Here is a 25,729-nt window from a genome sequence, read left to right as displayed (position 1 = left end):
ACTTAGTCACTGTTCACTGTTCTTTTCCCCGATTTGTTCTCGACACAAGGGGAGTCACTATTTACCTGTATCTCCTGGGTAATGTTCACTCCGTGACAAGGGCGTGAGGGTAGAGCCCTAGGGGGACCCGGCCTGCAGAGGGCAAGGGATTACCAGCAGGGGAGTCACTGCCTGGGTCACATTCGTCGGTGGGGTGCAGAGAGGCCCTCCCGTCTGGGGGCCTCGACCTTAGAGGTGGCCCTCGATTTGGGGCCTCGTCAGTGTGGTGCAGGGAGGCCCTCCTGTCTAGGGACCTCGACATAAGAGGTGGCCCTCGGGACTAGGGCCGAACAGCTAGAGCAGTCGGGCCTGTCGTCTCTGGCTCCGTGGAGTGAGGGAGCCGGGATTGCCTTCGTCGGGAGCCTGTGGGTCTGGCCTGGGTGTCCTGGGACTGCGGGCGCCTAGGGGGAGAGGCGCTGACAGGCTGGGCTGAGGCAGCTTCTCCTTCGGGACTTGGGCAGGAACAAGGATCTCCCAGGCGTGGGAGGTAGGTCCGATATCGGGCCTTGCCACCACTCTAATGTCACCTCCGGGGCTATATTCCCGGGTGGTGACGAAGGGCTCCCACAGGGGGAAGAGGCTGGAGAAGGACTCACATCACTCATGTCCTCTCTGGTACGTCCTGAGGCCGGAGCCTTGGGTCGCCTTACCCTGGTACGTACGTTGGCTGTGGCCGTGAGCTTACCCGGCATACAAGGAGCAACTGAAGGGTGTCCAGAGCCGCTCCTTCCACACCATGTATAGAGACCGTCGTTGCGGTGTTGCTCCCGTAGTAGGGGACAAGCCGGAGTGAGGGGCACAGAGGCCACACTCTCTCCAGTACGTACTGAGGCTTCCTTCAGGGGCTTCTGTACCCTGGTACGTGCCACGGCCGGAGCCGGATGCCTACCCGTCTTACAGAGAGCAACTGAAGGGCGTACAGGGCCGCTCCTTCCCCACCTCGTATAGAGACCGTCGGTGTGGTGTTGCTCCCGTAGTAGGGAAAAGCCACACGTACGATAGCAGGGGCTCTTTACCCTGGTACGTACTCTGGCCGTAGCTGGGAGCTGATCTTTCCGACCAGAAGCAACTGAAGGGCGTACAGGGCCGCTCCTTCCCTGCCACGTATAGAGACTGTCAGCGCGGTGTTGCTCGTGTAGGGAAGAACAGCAGGAAAGGGATGCACTGGGGCAACTCTCTCTCTGGGGTGTACTAAGGCTGGAGCCTTGGGTCGCCTTACCCTCATGCACTTTATTAGGCTGTAGCCTTGGGCCTCCTGCCCTAGAGGGTGTAACAATTGCCATCAATACGGTGTTACTTGGGACTGAAGTACTAGTTCAGTCCCACCCCTTTTCTGATGACGGTTGTTCTGCCCCGCAAGGTAGTTGCCTTTCCCCGGTCACCTGGTGTTGGGACAGTTGCGGGGAACAAGGGCACAGGACCGTAGTGTCCTGGTGACCCTCTTGATTGGGGTCACTAACCCCACCGTTGTGTCCTCCTGGGTTGGTGGTGCGGTGGCGGCCCTGTGGTGGGGTGGGGGGTGGTGAGGTGGGAGGTCCGGCGGCGGGCACGGCGGGCATTTTACCACCCTCCGCGTTGTAAAAGTCACGACCCCGTGACTGGAGGTGGTAGGTGGTGGAGGTGGATGTCTGGTGGGCCAGGGTGAGGTGTTGGAGGAGGCTGACCCAGTTGGTGGTGAAGGTGTTAGGCTCCTGATGGGGGCTGAGAGTGAGCCGGAGGGAGGATGGATGGTCGGTCCGGCGTAGGAGTCGGAGAAGGTGGTGGGTCTCCCGGATTCTGGAATGTGGGCGGTCGTGGGGTAGCCAGTGTACTTTCGTCACTTTCATCTCGGGGAATGGTGCCTGGTGAGGAGATGAAGGCTGAATGCTGGAGAGTGACGGGAGATTGGTGGTTTTATGGGGGATGGTTCGGTGGGAGGAGCGTTATACCTTGGGGAATTGGGACTTGGGAAGATTCCATCGTGCTTGGTGGAGGGGGAGGGTTATGGGGGAGGTGTTTGGGGTGGGGGGGGTATGTGGTGGTGGTGGGTGGTGGAATGGGCGTGAGATGGGCAGTGGTGTTGGGGTGTATCTCGAGGGTGGGCGTGAGAGGCGTCCTGATCTGGTGGTTGTGGTAGTGAGGGTTGGTGTGGGTGGTGAGGGTGGTTGTGCACGTGTTGGTGGTGAGGGTGTGCGGCTGTTAGGGGGGGAGGCGAGTGGGGATGTGGTGTGGCGCATATAATGAGAATGGTCAAGGGGGAGGGGGGTGGTAGGTGTGCAGGTGGTAGGGTGGTGAGTGGTGAGGTCTGCGGAGGTGGTGGCTTTGGGCGGTGGTGGTGATGTGGGCAGTGGGGGCAGTGTGGGTTGGAAGGTGGTAGGTGCACAGGTGGTAGGGAGGTGAGTTGTGAGTTGTGGAGAAGTGGCGGTCTCGGGCGGTGGTGGTGGTGTGTTGGGGGGTGGGCTGGTTGTCGGTGAGGTGGAGGGTGGGGGTGAGAAGGAGTACGAGTAGGAGTCTAGGGGGTAATTCTCAGAAAGGTCGGTATGGACAGGTGTGCGGGAAGAGGTGCAGGTCGGGCGGGCGCGGGGGTGATCAGTGTTGGGTGGGTGGAAGGGTCGAATGTGGCAATTTCGGTATGTGCGATGTTGTCCCTGTTGATCGATGATGACTTGGTATGGGTTGGGTACTCGAATAATTTTGAAGAGGCCATTAAATCGGGGGGAGGTTTTGGAGGGGGCGGGCAGGTGTGCAACAACTACGGACCGACCAGGTTTGTATGGGTTGGAGTGATTCGTGTCGGGCGCCAGGTCTCGCTGAGTGCGTAGGTGGTGGAGGCGGCATTTGAGATGGTGGAGAGGGTCGGTAGTGGAGGGTGGGGTGGGTGGCTGTAGGTGGTGGCGGAGTGGTAGGAGTAGTGGAGATTCCCTGAAAACTCTTTCATGTGGAGTTATCCCGTCTTCTTGTGGGCATGTGTTTAAACCCCATTGGATAATCTTGACGTGGGCAGGCCAGTCCTCGTTCCCTGTTTGCATAATGCGTGTGCGGACCTGGTTCATGAGGGAGCGATGGCTCCTCTCGCAGATGCTGTTACCTTGGGGCCAGTTGGGGGATGAGTGGGAGATGTGGTATCCAAATATGTTTGCCAGTTCTTCCGAGACCTTGCCAGTAAATTCTGGGGCATTATCTGAGTGCAGTGCTTGGGGAATACCAAAATACGGGAAGACATGGTGGGTGAGGGTGTCGGCGACTGATACTGCACTGTGATCTTTGGCGGGGCATGCGATGATAAACTTTGAATACACATCCACGAATGTGATTATGTTTTTGTACCCTGCTTTGAGTATGAGGGGGCCGACTACGTCTAAGGAAAGTAGTTGCCAGGATTTCTGCGCTGTTAATTTTCCTGAAGGGCCGGGTGTACAGGTGATGTCTTTTCCTAAAGCACAGGCTCGGCAGGATTGTATGATGTTCTTGGCAATGGTGGATGGGTTAGGTGTCCAGTAAATGTCGGTAAAGACTTGTAGGAGTTTTTTAGTTCCCAGGTGGATGCCGTTATGGGCGTGGAGGTGTAGCATAGTGTCGTGGGTGGTGGTGGGGCTTAGGATGATGTGTCCGTTGGGATCGAACAGGTGCTCGCTGTGTGGGTGGAGTAGCGAATGTGTTCGGTGGGATCCAGGTAGGTCGTTGTTTGTTGTGCCACATTTGGATTAGGTCTGGATCTGTTGAGATTGCATTGATTGGTAGAAGGGACAGGGCATCGGCGTTTGTGTGAAGTTTGCCTGGTCGGTATGAGATCTCGAAATCATACTCCTCGAGTGTTTCTCGCCATCGTATGAGTTGTGCGTTGGTGGTGTTTGATTGACGAAATCATTGTAGGGATTGGTGGTCCGTAATGACTATCACATGGGTGCCTGAGATGTAGGAGCGGAAGTAATCGAGGGACCAGATGATTCCCAGGCACTCTCGTTTGGTGGCCGCGTAGTTTCTTTCTGCAGGATTTAAGGTGCGTCTGGCACAGGCGATGATATGTTCGCGGCCGTTTTGCACTTGTGCAAGGACAACCCCTATGGCGATGAGTGATACGTTGGTATACAGGAGGAATGGGAGGTTGTAATCTGGGAAAGCGACGACGGGAGCAGAGGTTAGCTTGGACTTGAGGGTGGTGAATGCAGTTTTTCTTGGTTCGTTCCATACGAATGGCTCGCCTTTTTTTGTTAGGTTGTGTAGAGGTTTGGCGATATCTGCAAATCCTTTGACGAACCGCCTGTAGTATGACGTTAGGCCTAGGAAGGCTCTAGTTTCGTGTACGTCACAAGGTAGGGGAATGTCAGCAATCGCACGTAGTTTTTCTGGGTCAGGGGAGACGCCTTCAGCGTTAATCAGATGTCCAAGGAAAGAGACTGATCTCTCGGCCAAGACGCACTTTGTCGGTTTCAGTTTGAGCCCTGCCTGACAGATACGGTGGAAAACTTGTTTGAGGCGGTGGAGGAGGTCAGCCCAGGTATGACTGAAAACGATGATGTTGTCTAGGTACGCCAAACAAGTCTCCCAGGTTAGCCCGCTGAGAACTGACTCCATCAGGTGGGAGAATGTGGCAGGGGCATTGCAGAGTCCGAAGGGAAGAACGTTGAACTCATAATGCTTCCCATTCGATGTTGAGAAGGCGGTTTTGTGCTTGTCGTCAGGGTGTACAGGGACTTGCCAGTACCCTGACTGCAGGTCTAGGGTAGAAAACCAGGTCGACCCATGTAGGGAGTCAAGCGAGTCGTCAATCCTGGGTAGGGGCATAGCGTCTTTGATAGTAACGTCGTTGACTCTGCGGTAATCAATGCAAAAGCGCCTAGTCTCGTCTTTCTTTCGCACGAGTACAACAGGTGAGGACCATGGGCTAGTGGAGTTGGAGATAATGCCAGCATCGAGCATATCCTGGACCTGCCGGTCTTCTTCTGCCCGTTGTTTTGGATTTTTTCGTCGTGATGGTTGGCGAATTGGAGGTCCGGTCGTGTGTATCTCGTGGCTGAGATAAGTAGTGTGGCCAAGGTCGGTTGGGCCGGAGCAGAATAGGTCCTGAAAGTCCAGGAGGAGTTGTCGGAGGCTGTTGATTTGGGAAGGGGATAGATGTGATGGTAGGTCGGTGAGAGTGCGATGGTCGGGGGGTGGTGCTTGGCATGGTTCTGCTTCTTCCGTGTCGCCAATGATGAGTCCTCGTGGTAGGGTTAGTGGGGTTGTGGCGAGGTTAGCGATATGGATTTCATGGGCATGTGGGGGGAGGAAGGTGGGGGATACTAAATAGAAGGAGAGTGGTCCGGTGGGTATGGATGGTGAGAAGAGGACAGAGGTACCTGAAGGTCTGTTAAGTCTACCCAAGCTTCGTGGTAGGGTGGAATGGTGATTGAGGAGGCGATAGTGGCAGGAAAAGATGGGGAGGGGTCCAGACGATGTGTAGTGGGGGGTGGTGATGGAGGGGGATGAAGTGAGGCGGTGAGTGAGGTTGGGTTGGGGTCAGATGTACAGGTGGGTTGGGGCAGGTGAGTGTTCGGGGGTTGTGTGTGTCTGCGTGGTGTGGGGGGGGGTGTTCTTCTTTTTTCTTCTACCAGATTTTTTTCTCTTGTTAATTGATGCTTGGTTGGGGCGGGCTGAACTGAAGTGGAGGCGGTGCTGATGGCAGTCAATGGTGGCATGGAGTTTTTGGAGGAGGTCCAGCCCAAGATATCCATCATATTGATTACATGTCGAATCGAATATGATGAATGGGTGATTGGCGGATACTCGTTGGTGAGTGTTGGTTTGAAGGGCCCGTTTCCCCACGGATAGGTAAGGGGCCATCCCCCGCGTTGACGAGGTTGGCTGAAGTGGGGAGAAGGGGACCGAAGGCAGAGGTGTGGCGGGAGTAGAAGTGGGAGTAGAGGCACAATCTAGCTGCTCCCGTATCTACCAGCAATCTTGCCTTGACCCCGTTCAGCCAAATCTTGTTGTAGACTGGGGGTCTGTAGCTGTGTGAGGTGGCCCCCGCCACCGTGGGGAGGTGCGGGGGCGGGCCTAAAAATCCATCTGCTGAGATTGGGTGTGGTCGTCATGTTCGTCATCGTCCGGTCCCGGGTAGAGTATTGGCGGTGCGTCGTCTTCCGGGGCGTCGTCGTCTAAGGAGGAGACTTTCTCGCTCCTGGTGAAAGTTTCTGCGCCTGCTTGCCTTGAGCTGTTCTCTTATGTCATGCAGGGGGCTGGTGCGACTGCAGGCCGTGAACTCCCAAGGATTAATGGTAATCAGGTTGCCTTGTTCCTTGGGGTTGGGGCGTTTTTTCTGCGGGTAAGCCCTGGACACAGTAGGAGTCGGCTCTGTAGGTGGCTGGTGAGGCGGCAGCTTAGGTTTGGGTGGAGGGTTGTGGTTCGTCGGGAATCTTGTCACCGCGTGGAGTGGTTGTGGTATGGGACGGGCGGCGAGGAGAAGTCTGACGAGTTGCAGGTCCTGGTCCATGTCCCCTGAGGGATCATAGATCGAGAAGTGCTCCCTGACTGTGTTAGGGAGAATCCTCAGCAGGGCATTATATGTGTGTATATTTCGGGCATTTGTAGTTGCCTCGGGATAAGCGGTGCTGACGAGGCGCCGAGCCTGGACGAATGTGTCGTCTAGGTTACCGTCGTAGGTGAGGGCGTCGAGTTGAGAGAGGGCGACAACTCTGCCTATTGATGGCGTGAAAGCCTGTCTCACGATTTGTGAGAATTGGTCCCATGTCAGTTCTGGGACAATTTTTGGTGCGACAGTGGCAATTATTTTTCCCAGGTTAGGCAATGTGACTGCAATTTTTTCTCTGTCCGAGTAGAACCTTATGTCTAGGAGGGGTTTGACCATATCTAAATATACTTCAATGTCACATTGGTCCGGGTTGAATCTTGGCAATTGGATGTGCGGTTTGGCTGCCATTGTGCAAGTTTCCTTTTATCGTTCCTCCGTGCTTTTACTCGGATCCAGAACCACCGCTTGCCACCAGTGTTATGCAGTGTGTTTTTAAGGCGACTTCTTCTCCTTAAAACACTAGCGACTGAAGCGGAGTCCTCTTTCAAGACCGGAAGTAAAGCACCAACAAAGGAATAGGACATAAAAACCAGGCAGTACACCTTAACACATCTATTACCTTAATTCTAACCGTTACAATACAACACAGAGTGATATTTGAGATACAGGGGAACAGGGACACAGAGTTAAAGTTCAGCACCACAAAATATAGTTACACTCAGTACACACTACAATGCTCATCCAGGAATATCTTGAACTATATATGTTATTGTCTATGTGTCACTTTTAGGCAGGATATACACTGAACCGATCACAAAGGGGATAAACAAGATTGGGAGTCCGTAGGGGAAATATTACTATAAATAAGATAGGGTGCAGATAGCGACACTTGATACAGTCAGCTGGTCACGGCAACACTCACACTCAGGCTTTTGACCGGCCCGCGCACCCTAGCCTTATGCGTTCACAGAAAGTTCTTTTATTGGGGGGACTTGGATAATTACTCTAAGGTTCATTCTCTGTCCTGCCGACACTGAGTTCTTTTGGACTATTGGTAACTGCACTGTTCTTCACTTTGTCACTGTTCACTGTTCTTTTCCCCGATTTGTTCTCGACACAAGGGGAGTCACTATTTACCTGTATCTCCTGGGTAATGTTCACTCCGTGACAAGGGCGTGAGGGTAGAGCCCTAGGGGACCCGGCCTGCAGAGGGCAAGGGATTTCCCGCAGGGGAGTCACTGCCTGGGTCACACTCATTGGTGGGGTGCAGGGAGGCCCTCCCATCTGGGGGGCTCGACCTGAGAGGTGGCCCTCGAGTTGGGGCCTCGTCGGTGGATTGCAGGGAGGCCCTCCTGTCTGGGGGCCTCTACCTGAAAGGTGGCCCTTGGGACTGGGGCCGAACAGCTGGAGCAGTCGGGCCTGTCGTCTCTGGCTCCGTGGAGTGAGGGAGCCGGGATCGCCTTCGTCGGGAGCCGGTGGGTCTGGCCTGGGTGTCCTGGGACTGCGGGCACCTAGGGGAAAAGGCGCCGAGAGGGCTGGGCTGCGGGAGCTTCTACTTCGGGACTCGGGCAGGAACAAGGATCTCCCAGGCGTGGGAGGTAGTTCCTATGTCGGGCCTTGCCACCACTCTAATGTCACCTCTGGGGCTATATTCCCGGGTGGTGACAAAGGGCTCCCACAGGGGGAAGAGGCTGGAGAAGGACTCACGTCACTTGTGTCCTCTCTGGTACGTCCTGAGGCTGGAGCCTTGGGTCGCCTTACCCTGGTACGTACGTTGGCTGTGGCCATGAGCTTACCCGGCGTACAAGGAGCAACTGAAGGGCGTACAGGGCCGCTCCTTCCCTGCCACGTATAGAGACCGTCAGTGCGGTGTTGCTCCCATAGTAGGGGACAAGCCGGAGTGAGGGACACAGAGGCCACACTCTCTCCAGTACGTACTGAGGCTATCTTCAGGGGCTTCTGTACCCTGGTACGTGCCACGGCCGGAGCCGGATGCCTACCCGTCTTACAGAGAGCAACTGAAGGGCGTACAGGCCCGCTCCTTCCCCGCCACGTATAGAGACCGTTGGCGCGGTGTTGCTCCCGCAGTAGGGAAAAGCCACACGTTCGATAGCAGGGGCTCTTTACCCTGGTACATACTCTGGCCGTAGCCGGGAGCTGATCTTTCTGACCAGAAGCAACTGAAGGGCGTACAGGGCCGCTCCTTCCCTGCCATGTATAGAGACCGTCGGTGCGGTCTTGCTCCTGTAGGGGAGAACAGCAGGAAAGGGATGCACTGGGGCAACTCTCTCTCTGGGGTGTACTAAGGCTGGAGCCTTGGGTCGCCTTACCCTCATACACTTTATTAGGCTGTAGCCTTGGGCCTCCTGCCCTAGAGGGTGTAACAATTGCCGTCAATACGGTGTTACTTGGGACTGAAGCTAGTTCAGTCCCACCCCTTTTCTGACGACAGTTGTTCCGCCCGCAAGGTAGTTGCCTTTCCCTGGTCACCTGGTGTTGGGGCAGTTGCGGGGAACAAGGGCCCAGGACCGTAGTGTCCTGGTGACCCTCTTGCTTGGGGTCACAAACCCCACCGTTGTGTCCTCCTTGGGTGGTGGTGCGGTGGCGGCCCTGTGGTGGGGTGGGGGGTGGTGAGGTGGGAGGTCCGGCGGCGGGCACGGCGGGCATTTTACTCCGGGTCATAGGGGCGCGCGGCCCGGGCGGACTTAAGTCCCTGTCGCCCGGAGTCCAGGCGCGCTGTATATGCTCCTCTGTGGGCTCCTTCTGGGGGTGTTGGGTTGCCCTCGGTGATATACGGTATTTTACAAAGATTATTACACGGCGGTATCAGCACCGGAACAGCGATCTGCACATGTAGGCGGTAAATGCCTGAGTCCAGGGTTATCCTAAGTAGTTCATTCATTCAGATCGCCTATCACCGGATCGTTCTGTGGTTTGCATTTTGTTTACCTATGTTCAGGGGGTGTGGGGCAAGACCCACCAGTGCCACCACCCTCTTTTGTTGTAAAAGTGCTTTGTCTACCTTTTACAACAATAAATATTTCAAATCAAGTCAGCCTGAACAATCAATCTGTCTATATTTTCAGGTTTGATTTTTATTATTTTATTATATGTTCATGCGTCTTGATCATTTTCTAAGAAATTCTTACGATGCAAAATCTAGAATTACCAACGCCAAATATACTGATAAATAAAAAACTCTACCTCACATGATAAGCAGCCACAGTTTATTTTGATCAATCTAGAATATCAGTTTTGAAGTCGAGGATTTGCGTCATTGGCTCCTTTCTGTCAGGCAATTTAGACTTCGTCTTTCCATCTAGCTCGCCACCTTTAAATCCTCCATATTGTGCCTTAGTCAAGTCGGTTGTGAGTAATCAAAGTAGAGCTAGAATATATCAGAATTATATTTTCAATTAATAAATTTGGTCAGACTTGCCCAATTATAACGTCTTGATGGCAAAAATCGAAATATGCCAAGTTACGAACTTGCAAAACTTCCAGCGTGGAGTCGCTAGTGTTTACATTGCAGTCTCGTCATCCTCCCGGCCACACACGCACATTTAGGTGAGCTATAAAACTATCTTGGTTTTCATTGCTTCCGTATAGTAAATTATTTGGGTAATGATGGACAGTGCTTTCTCCAAAAGCGTAAATGAAATCAGACTCCATATGTACTGAAGAAATCAAACTTTCGTGCAGTTTGATCAGTACCTTCAAGTTGTACCTTAGACCGTAGTACAGGTGTCTATGAAATTTTTTTAGGAGCTTAGGAATGCTATACCACACGGGCGCATGTCCTCCAAATTTCAAATTCAAATGGGTCTTTGCAGATTGATTAAGATAAGTCAGGTTAGAAATTTTGGTCTGATAGCAGTTGCGGGCTTCCAGTGTTAGGTTTAGCGGCAGTCCTAGGTGGTTTAAGCCATAAGGGGTCAGGCAGGCAAAGCCATTCTGTTAGGTTAGGGTGACAAAAGCATCAGTAAGCAAACTGCATTGAGAATCCAGGTATCCTCTTTAATTAATTTGAAATTAGGTAAATGTTTGTTGTATACATATGGATAAATAAAAACAACAGTGATGCAGCAGTTCTAGCTGTTTTCTCAGAAAAGTACAGGCAATTCTTTGCCAAACGGTCGCTGCGATTCTACCTACTGGTACATTATGATCTGCTTTCAAGGTAAGTATTTTTGATACATAAGCAACAAAGATAATATCCATTGTGACACCTTATCCTTCCTCTGCAGCCATACTTCATATGTACATCTCTTCTCAGCCACAGCTATACTTCCTCGTACCACCATTCACTTCCCTTTCTTACACCACCACCCATTCGTCTCACACCACACACCTCTTCCGCATGTCCCACCACAGCACTCTTAAGCAACTGCCATTCTCCTGATCTTTCACTGCACTCCACTCATCTTTCAGTTCCTCCTGATACTCTATCATTTTCTCTCTTTTATCCAATTCACTTTCAAAACTTCCCTGCCACACCTGACTCTCCTAGCTCTCACCCATCTCTTATATACTCTCAACTTTCCCTCCGCCAGGTAATGGTCATACATACCTCCACCCTCCCCTCTCATAACACATCCAACAATCATCCAGTTTCATTCCTGGACACAACCACATAGTCCATCAATGCTCTATCAACAATCCTTCCACCATCCTGTCTCACCCATGTATACTTATAAATATCTTTCTTCTCAGACAAGATATTTCCAATCACCATCTCTTGCTCAACGCACATCCCTATCATTCGTTGCCCATTTTAATTTCTTCCAGGCACACCATTCTTACCTGCTACATTTTCCACTTTAGCATTCAGATCTCCCATCATTACCACATTCACATTTGCTCTAAAACTCTGCAGACACTCATCAACATCATTCCAGAAAGACTTCCTCTTTTCTGCATCCGTTTCGATACTAGGCCCATATACACTCACAGATACCCACAACTCACATTTAAATTTCACTTTCACCCACATTAGTCTCGATGACATCTTCCATTCAGTCACACACTGCTGCACTTCCAGGCTAACTAAGAAGGCCACACCTTCTCGTGTCTTTCCTTTATCAACACCTGACAGTATTCCATTCACACTTCCAAACTTAGACTCACCTTTCCCTTTCATCATTGTTTCACTCAAAGCTGACACATCCAACATTCTTCTCACAAACATTCTCCCAGTCTCGTCCATTTTAGCTTCAGTTGTACTACATCCGCTCACATTTGTAGACCCAGTCTTCAGGGTATGGGGATAACTCAATCTTCCATCCCGTTCTATGGCCTGTCTCTTTTTAGGAACTGAAAAACAGAGAAGGGGGTCCCTTGTCACCTCACCCCTACCCTTTTAGTTGCCTTTTATGACACGCATGGAATATGGTGTCAGAATTCTTCCTGACACAACCTGGCCGCAAAGTAGTAGTACCATCCCATAGTGCGACCAGATTGTCCTCCCCCACAATAGGGGGGGACACTATATAAATATATATATATCTATCTATCTATCTGTCTGTCTGTCTCGGACCATCACTTAGTGATGGCCAAGGTAAAGCTGCAAAGAAAATGGTTGAAGAGACGAAGGGGAAGACAGGAGGAAACAGCTCCTATGAGAAAAGTGGAGAAATTGCAAGACAGTGAGAAAATGGCAGAGTATAAGAGCATAGTGGAAGAAAGATTGGGAAGGTGTGAGTTAGAGCAGATGGAAGGGGTGGAAGACGTATGTAAGATATTCACGGAAGAGATAGGCGCAGCGTGTGAGGTGATTTGTGGAGTGAGGAGATGCAGGGGTGTGTAAGGGACAGCATGATGGAATGATGAGGTGAAATGAGCTGTGGAACAAAAGAAGAAGGCATATAGTGAATGGCTAGTGAGTAGAGGTAGGGGAGAAGATGAGAGAGAGAAGAGGGAGGTATACAGGTATGTGAGCAGGAGAAGGGAGGTGAAGAGATTGGTGAAGGAGAGCAAAAAGAAAGTGGATGAAGAGTTAGGGAGAAATCTGAGTGTGAAATGGAGGGAAAGTAAGAAATTGTTTTGGAAGGACATAAAAAAAGTAAGGCTGTGTAAAAGGGGTAATAGTAGAGGAGCGAAAGATAGGAAAAATAGATTGCTGGTGGAGAAGAGAGAGAAATTGAGGAGATGGAAGGAGCACTTTGAGGATTTATTGAATGTAGAGAGTGAGAGCAGTGCAAGTATAAGTGGTTGGGGAATGGCTGGAAGAAGGAGAGATGAGAGGAGGGAGGAAGAGATCAGTAGGACGGAAATAGTGGAAACAATGAAGAAGAGCAAGATGGGAAAGGCCCCAGGAATTGATGGAGTGTGTGGTGAAATGCTGAGGTATGGGGGTGAGATTGTAGTGGAGTGGATATGGAAGTTATGTAGATTGGGTTGGGAAGAGGGAAGGCTTCCGGAGGACTGGAAATCAGGTATAATTGTTCCTTTATAGAAAGGAATAGGGGAGAGAGAAGTACAGTACAGTAATCACTCTAATATCTGGACGCCCAATAACCGAACCTTATCGTCCTGGGATCAAACATTCCCAAAATGGTCCGAAAATCCAAAAAAATTGGAAAAAAAAAATCGATTTTTTGCCGTCCGTAATTTGAACTTGCCGCGCGCGCCGCGTGAGAGCATTGTTTTGGTTCGTCATTCCTCCGACGTCCGATAGAGCGCTGCTGCATCCTCCCCACTTCCCGCCTGTCTCTCACCGCGACAAGACCTGCGCTGTTCGCCATGGCTGCCCACGTTCTCGCTTTTGTGGTGGTGCCGTACTTGCTGCAAGGCCTCCTGCTGCTCTCTGCCCTACTCTTAGTGTGTGTGATGATGGCCCCACCTCCTGAGAAAAGGAAGAGAGTGGTGTTGACTCTGGAGAAGAAACGGGAGATATTGGAGAAGGTTGATGCGGGTTGGTCTTCCTCTCGCATTCTCCGCGAGTTCAACCTGGCCCGGTCGACTTTGTTCGATATCAAGCGTTCCCGAGACAAGCTCGTGCAGTACACGGCTGACTTCTTGTCAAGAAGCAAACGCAACGTGGAGAGGAAGGTTATGTTTACCCCCAAGTATGCAGAGATCGACCGCTCCACGTTGATTTGGTATCGACAGCAGCGTGCAGCTGGTGTGATGGTACATGGAACGGAGCTGAAGGCTGCTGCTGAGAAGTTTGCAAGGCTTCACGACGCCCTTGACTTCAAGGCATCCGAGGGTTGGCTCTTCGCGTTCAAGTTATGACATGGCCTTACTAACCGTAAAGCACATGGCGAAGCATTGGACGCTAACGAGGATGGAGTGGACGAGTTTCGGCACAAGGTGAAAGGCTTGATCGACAGGGAGGGCCTCACTCTCGGTCAAGTCTATAACGCTGACGAAACTGGCCTATTCTATCGCTCGGTGCCAGCGAACACTCTCGCCGATGAGACGGAGAAGCGTGTACCTGGCCGCAAGCTTTCTAAGGAACGGATATCTGCTTTGTGTTGTGCCAATGCTAACGGCATGCACCGGCTTAAGCCCGTTATTGTTGGCCGTGCAAAGCAGCCTCGGTGCCTTCGTGGGGTGATTGATGTCCTTCTTGTCGTATGGTACCATTCTTTGAAAGCATGGTTCACAGCTGTGATTTTCAAAGACTGGTTTCACCATCACATCGTCAAGGAGGTCATACATTACCAGACGAAGACACTGGGAATTCCTCGCTACCAGATAAAGGCTCTCCTTCTCCTCGACAATGCACCTGCCCACCCGTGCGACAAGGACTTGGTTGCTGAGAATGGCCGTATTAGGTGCATGTTTCTGCCACCTAATACGACTGCTCTCATTCAACCAATGGACCAAGGAGTGATCGTGGCAACAAAGCGCCTGTACCGTCGGAAGTTCCTGGACGAGGTGATGGTGGTTCTCGAGGACGAGGACGAGCGCAGGGAAGGACGTGACACTCGAGGCAAGCGGACTTTGGAAAACCTTCGCCGCTACAACATCAAGTCTGCGCTGTACAACTGGGCTAGTGCATGGAAGGAAGTCCCTGTGAAAACTCTTGAAAATGGTTGGTCTCGTCTGCTTCTCGGAACAGATGTGGAGTACGATTTCCTAGGGTTTGACGTGGATGACTTCCATGCACGGCTACGTACGCACGGCGACGATGTTGATGTGGACGATGTTCGTGAGTGGTTGGACGACGACGAGGGCGATCCTGGGTATCAGACGTTGTCTGATATCGAGATCGCGTCTTCGGTTGCTGGTGTCAGTCCCGAACTTGAAGATTCCGACGACGAAGGCGATGATGATGCAGACTCCGCCCAGCAGGACACTACTCCAGCCATCCCCAAGCTGAGCGCACTCCGGGAACATCTAGAGTTCGTCCTAGACTACCTGGAACACCCGGACTGCGACAGGGAGATGGGGCCCTTGGGACTCGTGGAGGAAGTGCGTGCTTTCCGGCAGCGCATCATCAGTCGCCAGAATTGTCGGTCCTTGCGTCAGTCAACGATTGACAGTTTTTTCAGGCCCGTGACCCCCGCTGTGCCAAGCCCTGGTTCCACTCCGTTGCCTCCCCAAGACAGGGCCTCATGCTCCGAGCCACAGCCCAGCACATCAGCTACAGTGGAGTCACCGCTCGACGTGAGTTTGCGGCTGTCTTCAGAGTCTTCTGTAGTCGGTACGCCATCACCACTACCCACCGATGCACCCCTTGGACGCCAACCAGTGATACTCTCGGGCTCTGACAGTGAATAAACAGCAAGAACTTCTCCACTAGACCACACGGGAATTTTGAGTGTTGTGCAGTGAAAAAAACGGTGTGTTGTGTTAAGGTTTTCAGGGAGAAAAGACTAAGTAGAAAAGAAATTTAACGTAACTAACCTTCTTTGTTTTGGCTTTGGAAACTTAAAAACACTTGGGAAAAGTTAATGTGCAACACTTAAATTTAACCCCTACACCGCGGGCTTGTTTACCAATAACTTGCGTGTGCCGCGGGGTTATTTGGGCTCCGACAGACTCTCAAAAAATATTTGCCAAAAATCAGTTATTAGTCCTAGAATAATAAAATTATATATGCTTATGGCACATACCTTCAGCTTTCTCCTGGAATGATTGTTGAGCCTTCGTCGGTTACCGTAGGACTTGTGGAGACCTCTGAAGTAGGGTAACGAAGTCTCCACTTTACACTTCCCGACAACCCGTAATATGATTACCACAGCCAGATACAAACACTATAAACACTATTCTACAATTTTCAAGTAGTTTGGGATCCATACTAAAAAAAAAAACACTGTGAAAGCAATGGAAATTACGAGCGCGTCTGATCGTCGCACTGGCACTAGTTCGCTCTTTGTAGTCTGTCATTTATTATTCATAAAACCCCTCACACTTTATATTTCTATTACTATATAACACTTATATATATCTATAGTCTTTATCCATAAGTTTCCTTCAGTAGTATTAGTTTATTGTCACTGTAGGGATTCAATTTCTTTCAGTAAAATACGTAGCATTCACTTTCTCGTCCTGTATACTGGCATTGAGAGTGAATGTCACTTTCATCTTCACTCTCATAACTCATAGCATTCAGACATGCTAGAGTGAAACTTTCACTTTCATTACTCCTAGGGTATATACTCGTATTCTTATAATACTACTCATTTACATTTCTATTTACGTTCTCTATTTTATTTACGTTATTTACATTTCTATTTTATTTACACTGTGTTGTGCACTGTCACTTGAAATAACTTATAAAACTATTTTCCATTGTTCACGTATATTTACATTCATTACTTTCACTTGCTGTTTACACATTATTTACACATTATTTACAATTCCACTTGCACTGTTTTACTCAATAGAAAGATCGTAGTCACTCTTTTATCAATTGTCAGCCCTTTACCTCTTTCCACATGAGGTTTAGTAGGGGGTAAAGGTCACAGGGCCATTTGCATGGGGGTGAAAAAAGGCCTTGAAGTCAGCAAGAAGAAACATACGTACTCTCGCTTCGGAAGTTGAGAGAGAACTGAGTGATAACGGAGGACCACCAGCGTAGAGGCCTGCTAGGGGTTATTCAGAGTTACCAATATTACTTCTTGAAACAGCTAAGTCTAGCACTGATATGATTGGCAGGAAATCTAGACAATACATTATAAATTTGGTAGTTCCAGGTGAATGTAAATATCACTTAGGTTGCTCCCTTCCCTCCTTACATGTATATTTATTACGAAAATAGATTAGAGGCCTACTTAGGAGATATATATATTCAGAGCTACCAATGTTATATCTTGAAACAGCTTTGTCTAGCACTGATATGATTGGCAGGAAATCTAGACAATACATTATAAATTAGGTAGTTCCAGGTGAATGTAAATATCACTTAGGGTTCTCCCTTCCCTCCTTACATGTATATTTATTACGAAAATAGATTATAGGGCATATTTCAAGGGGAAAAAAACAGCGAAAATTAGCGAACGAGTGCACGTGAGGTGTTGTCAGGTGATAATTAGCCAATTCCAGGTGTATGGCACTCTCACTTACCTTATTTCTTTCTTGATGAAAATTAATTTTCAAATTGTTGTATGAAAGGAATCAGACTTCATAAACATACACAGTGTTAAGGGGGTGTCGTGGAATGAAGTAACTTTTTATCAGGAAGGAGTTGTTTGTTTGTGGCCTTCTTTTCCATAAAAATAAAGAAATCAAAGACTGATACGCGGTGCTGAATAGAGTTTCTGAGAGGTGAGTGTGTATTTGAGTGAAGGCTCATACCAAGCAACCTTTCTGCAGTCTGGATGAGAAACTTTTTTTTTTTTTCTCAGAACTACCTTTCCAGAATTACGGTATGTCTTTCACACCGCAGCGTGTTATGTGCCGCTAAATATGGTATTTGTTACACCACACATTTCTTGCTTGCAACTTCCCATTGTTATTATGGCTCTTGTATGGTAAATAGAGCCCTAATATTTTGTAGACAGATGCATATTACTTCCATATGCATGAATATATATATTTTTTTCTAAACATACAAACCTTGATTTTTGGGTAAAAAATCTGATTTTTCAGACTGGATGTACGGACCTATTTGCAACTCAAAAGAGTTAATATCCCCACTGTTCTTCACTACCTTTCCTTCATCATTTTTCACACACTGCTCATGTATGTTATCTGTATTCTCTCTCTTCATCTGATTTGCCACCTTAAGTTTATAAGTCGCTGCATGGTATTATTGTGATACCAACTGTAACGTATGGAACTGAAGTTTGGACCTTGTTGGAAGGACAATAGTCAAGAGTGAGAGCAGTGAAAATGAGTTATTTGAGAGGAGGGTGTGGAGCTGCTTGGAGAGACAGAATGACATATAAGGAAGTGAAGGGGCGTTGCGGTGCGGTTGTGAACGTAATAGGAAGAGTTAAGAGAAATACATTGAGGTAGTTTGGCCATGTGGAGAGGATGGAGAGCGAGAGACTACCAATGAGAGTGTATGTGAGCAAGGTGGAGAGGGGGATAGGGAGGGAGAGGCTGAGGATGAGATGGAGGGATGGAAAGGAGAGGTACCGGTATATGAAAGAGGTGGGTTTGAACTGGGGGGAGGGCAGTGAAATGGTGGGGGACAGGGTGATAGGTAATATATTGGATGATTTTTTCTGTGTCCAGTACAGGTTTCTCTCTTCAAGGAGGCAATTTATTTGTGGCCACCCCTTACGGGATTAAGATATCTGGCAATAGATAAATAGATAGTTAAATTTTATGGCTAATGGTCAGGCATCCAAGATTTTGTATACAATACTTTCTAATACAGTATAAGTCTGTCTATCTATTGGCTGACGCCATAATCCCATAAGAGGTGACCATTTGACTTTGAGCACTGTTTGTTATTTGGGTAATGACTAGTAGTTTTCCTACATTATGTGTTTCGTATATCACTAATGACCAAGATTTGGCTTAGTTTTTTGAAGTTATAATATCATGTGTTTACTATTTGCCTAATGACTGAGTGTTGCATCTCTTTAGGGGAGCACAAAAGTTACAGTGTGTGCTTATGTTGTTTCCTATTAGTTGGGTGATGGCAAAAGCGTTACTTACTTTTAACCCTCTCGCGTGCGTTAAGTTTCAGTAAGTTCTCCGGCACACGAATTTTTCTGTGAGGCCGCCCGGCCCAGCTGCCTGCGCCCGGCAAATAACACGTATTCTCTCCTTATTTTTGCCACCCAAACATCAATATACTGCCATGAAATCTATGTCCTCTTATTCATCGATATTTGTTCTAGCTGATAAGCACCACAAAAAAACAGGAAAACACGAATAAAACAACATTAGGCGGCCGTGAATAAACATTTCGCTACGTCACGTTTACTTCCCAACATCACCATTCGAATGTTTTCCATCATACAGGAAAATGTTGTTATAAGTTTTGATAGAGAATTTCATCAGCTTTCTAAAGAGATAAATCCGGTTGTGATATGATTTGTAGTTTTCGAGAATACTGTATAGCCAAAAACTGAAAACCATTTTTGAAAAAATTCGTGGAGCTCAAATACAGAGCTTTTTCCACACGTGTTATGTTTTTATTGCATATTATTATGCAGAATTTCACGAGCTTTCGAATGACCTAAAAATGGTTTTGATACGCCTCATATAGTTTTCGAGTAAATCGCCAAAAACGTATGGGAACTCACGTCCGTACATCACTTTCGTGATGTGCTCACAGCATATGCAGTATTCCTGCCTCCGTCACAACGAATTCTTATCAAAGATATTACATTGTTATGTCTTGTATATATGTAGAATTTCCTGCTCTTTATCGTGGTTCTTACAGAAAATCGATACGTCCAGTACTTTTCGAGTAATTGGCCAACAAGGTGAGATTACTCCTCCGAGCGCTTTCGGCTCTACCAAAACAGTCTATTCCTCCAATTTTGCCAACAGAAAATGCTCCCAAAGGCTTATACTCTGCAAATGAACATACGTAGAATTTACTGCTCTTTACCATGGTTCTTACGGGAAATCGATACGTCTAATAGTTTTGTAGTAATTAGGCGACAAACGTAGAATACTCCTCCTCACCCGCATGCAAGATAAAAAACACTCTTTCCCTGCCTCACCCACGGCTACATATTTTCGCTCGTTACGTTTTATTATTTTCTTTTTTTACTCAAAGTATACACGTAAAATATCATAAAGTTTTTGATAAAGCTTTCAGAAACTCAACATGACCACTAGTTTTTTTGCTAGGTTCTGATACTGAAGCTGAACTTTCTTCCATCTCATATGTGTGTATGTAAAAAACATTACTTATTTGTGTAAAAAATATTGAACTATAGAAATAGGTCAATATACAAATCAAGAAAATGCGGATAACTCACTTCCTCCAGAGGTGTTGAGATGCTGGCAGTAGCTTGAAGATGAGGAGTTATGTAGTGTGTGAGCGTGTGGGTGTGGGTGTGGGTGAGTGTGTGTGCGTTTGTGTGTGTGTCTGTGGCTGTGGCATATTTTCTTCTCTCCTTGCGATACATTTGCTTAAAACACATGCGATGCACACAATAGATTTCTCCACGAACATTCGCTGCACGACATATGTATGTATATGTGGCTGTGGCATATTTCTTGTCACTTACACTTGCGCTATGCTTTAGCTAAGTCAGTCAATGCATGAAATATTTCTCTGTGAACACTCGCTGCACTATTTTATATGTATAATTCACACTAAACCATGCGCAATATAAAACTATCACATGATTCCATCCCAACCTCGTCTATTATTCCCAACTCTGTGGCTTACATGACCGCCTGTTTCCTTAGTGACTGTTGCATATCTCTATGGCGTGCATAATGCCTGCTATGGTAGGTCAGTTATTTCACCAATCCAGGCACTACAGTATATGTTTCACAAATATAAGGATTGGCTTCACTATATAAAGGCAAAATACTCACATCATTTATGGGCAGGGTGAAGCAGAGTGGAAACCCCATTATAACAAACCACACTCCTGCTTGTAGGCTTAACAGCTGATAACGGGCCCCAATGATTTACAGACAATATATCTATGTTCCATAGACAAAATCACTTCACATTATAGTCAAAAATATTGTACAATCACAATATTTAAGTAATGGCTTCTGCCTTGGGTGGGAGGGGGAAAATGGCTGGTTTAAAGGTACGCTGACAGCCGCGCTACTCTCCTGCCCGGCTGCTCGTGAGAAACTGAGATATTTCTATCTATCTATCTATTGCCTGACGCCTCAATCCCGTTTGGGGTGGCCACAAACAAATCGCCTCCAAGTCGCCCTGTCCCCCGCCATTTCACTGCCCTGCTCCCAACTCACACCCCCCTCTCTCATATACCTCTCCACCCCATCCCTCCATCTCATCCTCGGTCTCCCCCTCCCTCTTCCACCCTCCACCTCACTCACATACACTCTCTTTGTCAGTCTTTCACCCTCCATCCTCTCCACATGGCCAAACCACCTCAGTGTGTTCCTCACAACGCTTCCTATCACATCCACATCCACACCACAACGTTCCTTTATATCCTCATTCGTCAGCCTGTCTCTCCACGTGACTCCACAGGCTCCTCTTAAATAACTCATTTCCACTGCTCTCACTCTTGACTTGTGTCCTTCCAACAATGTCCAAGCTTCACTTCCGTACGTTAGAGTTGGTATCACAATACTGTCATGTAGTAACTTTTTTACTTCCATGCTCACTTCCCTGTTTCCTATCACTGCTTTCAAGGAACCAGCAACCTTTCTTCCCTGCTGTACCCTTTCAAGCACTTCACCCTCCAAACCTCCATCCTTACTCATCACACTACCCAAATACTTAAACGTACTCACATTTTCCAATTCCTCACCATCCAACCTCGCTGTACATTCACTGACTTCACCTCTCTCAAAGACCATCACTTTACTCTTCCCTACATTCACCTTTAGGTTCCGTTTCTTACACACTCTCTCAAACTCATCCACCAAGCCTTGCAGCTCCCCTTCGTCTTCACTCAACAACACAGTATCATCTGCAAACAACAGTACAGGGAGTTTCCAAACACTATCCTCTCTCACCAGGGCCACTCCAACATCCACTACCCTACCTTGTACCTCTTTTATTACCCCATCCATGTACAGATTGAACAACCATGGAGACATGACACATCCCTGTTTCAAACCAACTTTCAAAGAGAAAAATTCACTTAGTTCACCATCCACACGCACTGCAGCCTTCGCACCATCGTACATACTCTTCACAGCATTCAACAACTTCCCATCTACTCCATATATTCTTAACACTTTCCACAATCCTTGTCTATCCACCCTGTCATATGCTTTCTCCAAATCCATGAAAGCCGCATACAACTTCTTTCCCTTCTCTAGAAACTTTTCCACTAAAGATCTAAGAATGAATATCTGATCTACACAACCTCTTCCCTTCCTAAAGCCTCCCTGTTCTTCTCCAACTAATTTCTCTGTTCTTTCTCTTACTCTGTCTATAAGTATCCTACCATACACTTTTCCTATTATACTAAGAAGACAAATGCCCCTATGGTTACCACACACTTCTTTTTCCCCTTTTCCTTTGTACAAGGGAATAATTATACCTGACTTCCAATCCTCCGGGACTCTACCTTCCTCCCAGGCCAGTCTGCACATCTTCCACATCCATTCTACTACTATCTCTCCCCCATGCTTCAGCATTTCACCACACACTCCATCAATTCCTGGGGCTTTCCCCGATTTAACTTTCTTCATTGCTTCCACAACTTCTATCCTACTAATTTCTTCCTGTCTTCTCACCTCCCTCCTTCTCCCAGCCATTCCCCAGCCACTTATACTCGCATTACTTCCATCCTCTACGTTCAACAATTCCTTAAAGTGTTCTCTCCATCTGCTCACTTTTTCTCCCTTCTCCACTAGTAATCTACCATTTTTATCTTTCACTCCCCTGCTAACTTCATTTCCACCCTGTCTTACTCTTTTCACTTCTCTCCAGAACATTTTCTTACAGTCCCTCCACTTTACACTCAAATTCCTTCCAAATTCCTCATCCACTCTCTTCTTACTCTTTCTTACTAATATCTTCACCTCTCTCTTCCTTTCCACATATAACTCTCTCTTCCGCCTCTCAACTTCTTCCATGCCCCTATTTCTCAACCATTCATTGTATGCTTTCTTCTTTTGTGCCACAGCCTGTTTCACCTCTTCTGTCCACCACGCTGTTCCTTGCACCCCCCTCCGTCTTCTCTTCCTTCCACACACCACATCACATGCTGCACATATTTCTTCTGTAAATATCTTACACACACCTTCCACGTCTCCCATCTGCTCCAGTTCATATTTGCCCAATCGTTCCTCCACTTCTCTCTTATACTCTGCCTTTTCTCATCCTCTTGTAACCTTTCCACTCTCCTTGCAACTACTCCTTCCTCTCGTCTTTCCCTTCTTCTATTCCTCCATTCTAATTGGACATTGATTCTGGCCACCACCAAGTAGTGGTCAGAAAGTCCACTCCCCCAACCTCTATACACTCTTGCATCCTTTACACATCTTCGCATCCTTTCATCCACACACACATAATCAATCATTGCCTTCCTTTCACTCAGTTCACCACCCACCCTTCTCATCACTCGCCATGTATACCTGTGGATCATTTTATGCCTGAAGAGGGTATTGGCTATCACCAACCCCCTCCCAGCACAAATGTCCACTAACGCACTCCCATTCTCATCTATCTCAGCAGATATTTCTGCCATGCATTACCTCATCAGAGCAGTCACAGTGTTGCCAAATGCTTGCCTCGGAAATGAGATGCACACACTGGAACGCACCAAAACTTGACGCAAATCGGCCGAAGACTTTTCTTCTGATGCGTTTTTTCTGGTTAGGAATTCAATTCGAGTGACTGAACATCTTTAGAACAATCCACATGAAACGCGAATCGCGTGAGTGACCCTTAGAGGATTAAGTGTTTATATGTGTTAATAGTATTGTAAAATGTAAAGGTGTAGTACAATTATCACTTCATAGTTTTTTTAAAATAATGTAAATAAAGGAGCTAAAAGATTTGTGAAATTTTTATGTATATTAATATATTTTTTTCATTCATCATCCAATCCTACATTGCCCCATGAGGAGCGTAGCAGCCTGGGGCTAGGCAAGTTGGTCCTGACATTTAAGATGAGAGTGACCAGCCTCACTCATCCCTGAGTGGCATTACATGAGCAATAAACCCCAACCACCCCTTGGATATAAACCTTCACTGGCTCAGTCCGACTGGAGCGCAATAATTACCCACTAAACCACCAGGCGCCAAAATTTGGCTGTATGGTTACCACCCAGCGTAGTAAATGGTTTCCTGGTGTACAGAAAATCATTTGGCTTGTCACTCAGTGCAGAGTCACCCACAAGCAGGAGGAGGAGGAAAGAATGAGGGAAAGACAGAAGAGGGAGTGTAAAGTCACCCGAAGGCAGAAGGATGAGAAAAGAATGAAGGAAAGAATATAAGGTTATTTTTCTTATTGCAACACTATTAATATATTAATGTATGTAATTCTGTAAAGTACCAGGATGTTTCACATTAGCTAAGCAAAATTAGATTTGCAAGTAACAACCAAATTTAGAGGTAAGTTCCTTAAAGTCCAAGAAAGCAGCGATAATTAATTTGAACATGATTTTTAGTTTTGCACCTTTTCCTGACGATTTAATGAAGAAAATGAAAAACAAAATGAATTTCTGGTCACAGTTCTTTTGCCATCAAAAGTAAACAATAAGCCTAATAGAAATATTCACAACTCCAAAAAGTTGTCAGTGTTCACAGGATAATTTGAAAATTAAAAATGCTATAAACTAAACTGCTGTTTTGTAAGTGTTTCTTTATCAGTTCGTTCATAAGTTTAATTTTATGAACATATTTCACTCAGTAATGTGAGGAAAAGAAGTTTCAGTATGATAAAGTTGAAGGGAGTCACTAAACTAATTAAACTAATTGTCTAAACTTTGGACAAACATTTTTTGTCGCCTAAAGCCGATTACTTACATTGTCAGTCATGTCTTTTAATATAGCTTTATTCAAATAAAATTTTGAGACATATATGTTTATATGTAATAATAACATGAAATCATTTGGCTGCAAAATATTTATAGGAATCAGGTGAAGACCGAGGATGAGGTGGAGGGATGGAGTTGAGAGGTATATGGGGGGGGAGGGAGTGAGTTGGGGGAAGGGTAGTCAAATGGTGGGTGACAGAGCGACTTGGAGGTGTTTTGTCTGCGGCCCCCCTTTGTGGGATTAGGGCGTTGGGCTGTAGATAGATAGATAGATAAATAGAGGTGAAGATTGTATGCACACGCCCACTCCAAGTTTTGTTATTTTCTACCTGGAAACATTGGTACCTTGTGATCTGACCAACCAAAACATTAAAGATTGCGGAGGCTGTCTGGTCCAGCACTGATTGAAGAAGTTTATTGATAAAGTTTGTATGCTCAAGTGTTCGACAGCTTCAGGAAAAATATATTGGTAGAAGAAGGAATCTTTTTTTTGTTTCTGTTGATTTGGAAAAGGCCTTTGACAGTCCCTAGAGAGGTGGTGAAGTGGGCAATGAGAAAACTTGGCTTGGAGGAGTGGCTGGTTAGGGTGGTTATGGCTATGTACAGTATGTGGGTGCTCACACCCAGGTAAGAGTGAATGGAAATTTGAGTGATGAGTTTTCCGTGAATGTTGGCGTGCATCAGGGGTCAGTCTTGAGTCCCATGTTGTTTATCACAGTACTTGAAGCCCTTTCACGTGACTTTAGAAACGGACTCCCATGGGAGTTGTTGTATGCTGATGATTTGGTGTTGATTGCAGAGAACGAAAGGGAGGCAGAGGAAAGGTTTAGGAAGTGGAGAGATGGTATGGGGCACAAGGACTTAAGGGTAAATGCAGATACTGTAAAACAAAAGTGAGGACATCTAGGACTGGTGGCGGTACTGTCAAAGACGAGGGAGAGTGGCCATGTGCAGTTTGCCACAAGGGCTTGGGAAGTAATTCCATCTTGTGCGATGTTTGTGATAAATGGGTGCATAAGACATGTAATGGTTTCAGAGGTAGACTGTGAGATAATGCTGATTTTATGTGTACGGTGTGTTGGGGTGAGCAGGTGGAGATTGTTAGATGTGAAAGGATTGAACTTGCTGGTGAATCTCTTGAGTGTGTGGAAGAGTTTTGTTATTTGGGAGACATGTTGTGTG

The 25,729-nt window shown here is 47.4% G+C and overlaps 1 protein-coding gene across 1 annotated transcript in view; it reads left to right on the top strand.

Moving 5' to 3' along the window:
- Positions 1 to 10,038: 10,038 nt before the first annotated feature.
- Positions 10,039 to 25,729, top strand: part of Rpn5 (regulatory particle non-ATPase 5) — a 247,940-nt gene continuing 232,249 nt past the window's right edge. Inside the window, exon 1 of the mRNA XM_080283070.1 lies at positions 10,039 to 10,096. The gene's annotated coding sequence lies outside the window, so the exon portion shown is untranslated. The remainder of the gene's footprint in view (positions 10,097 to 25,729) is intronic.

The sequence above is a fragment of the Coenobita brevimanus genome, chromosome 96, assembly GCF_032717465.1.
Source record: "Coenobita brevimanus isolate Jiangsu-jjx chromosome 96, ASM3271746v2, whole genome shotgun sequence".
Taxonomy (NCBI): domain Eukaryota; kingdom Metazoa; phylum Arthropoda; class Malacostraca; order Decapoda; family Coenobitidae; genus Coenobita; species Coenobita brevimanus.
This window is presented reverse-complemented; position numbering and strand designations above follow the sequence as displayed.